The sequence below is a fragment of the Penaeus monodon genome, chromosome 24 (assembly GCF_015228065.2).
Source record: "Penaeus monodon isolate SGIC_2016 chromosome 24, NSTDA_Pmon_1, whole genome shotgun sequence".
NCBI classification, from domain to species: domain Eukaryota; kingdom Metazoa; phylum Arthropoda; class Malacostraca; order Decapoda; family Penaeidae; genus Penaeus; species Penaeus monodon.
The window spans coordinates 4,709,756-4,710,711 of record NC_051409.1 but is presented as its reverse complement, the minus strand read 5'-3'; the positions used below and the strand labels follow the sequence as shown (position 1 = coordinate 4,710,711).

Here is a 956-nt window from a genome sequence, read left to right as displayed (position 1 = left end):
CTTTCCCCTATTGAAAACTACCCAGCTGGTGAGTTCAAGAAAAATAAAACTCTGGCATGTCAACCCTGTGTCCTCTCAGTTCAACATGGAAGACAGACAGTACAATAACAAGTTATTTTGTAACAGTCAAGCCTTCAAGTGAATACAGCATAAAAGTAGCAATATCAAACTGAAGGAGAGTTACACCCTACACCAACAGACAGACTTGTTTCTCTGTACATTTTGACTTAAGTGAATGGTACGAGGTGAATGATAAAAAAATAAGAATAAATAGTGAGTATTGTGGTCTTGGCATTAAATTCACCCTTGCAGGTCCACTGGCCATACATTGTTCAGTCATGAAAACTAGATAACAGATGCAAGAGTGAAAATAATTCCAGTCCAAATGTTCAGGTCTGTATATACATATTTTGCTTTTTTTTTAACACTGGTAACAACATTGTTTTATGTGAACTAATAGTAGTTACTTTCCCCTGGTCTTAGAAATAGTTCCTATGATTAAATTATCTTCATACAAGTTTTTTACAAATGTTACCTTTCAACATCCGATATGAAATATGTAAAACTAAAGCTTTTAAGACATGATAAAACAGGATTTTCCCTGCATTCTTCTCTTACAGAAAAAAAACTGTGATAAACATTTTTTTCCCAAAAGACAAGCAAATAACATATGCCATCACCAAGTTACCTTTTACATACTGATGATACATATATTAAGTTCTATATAAATATTTTTTGTCTTTTCATTAATATATGTCCCTATGCTACATAGTAGACAATAACATGGCAAATACACAAGTGATCTTCCCAAGTGCTCCATTATATAGTTTTCTTTTGTCAACCAAATACAAGCATTGACAAATGTGAGTGCAGAATCAACCCTATAGAGAATGAAGACCCTCATTTTCAAAGTGATTAACCCATGTGCTGCCTAGACAGCTAACTTAGCACAGAGA

General features: G+C 33.7%; 1 protein-coding gene across 1 annotated transcript in view; it reads right to left on the bottom strand.

Annotated features, from left to right (window-relative positions):
- The window catches only part of LOC119588491 (homocysteine-responsive endoplasmic reticulum-resident ubiquitin-like domain member 2 protein), a gene marked incomplete in the record, with an annotated part of 11,397 nt that continues 10,441 nt past the window's right edge, over positions 1–956 (bottom strand). The window contains 1 exon segment of the mRNA XM_037937135.1: positions 1–956.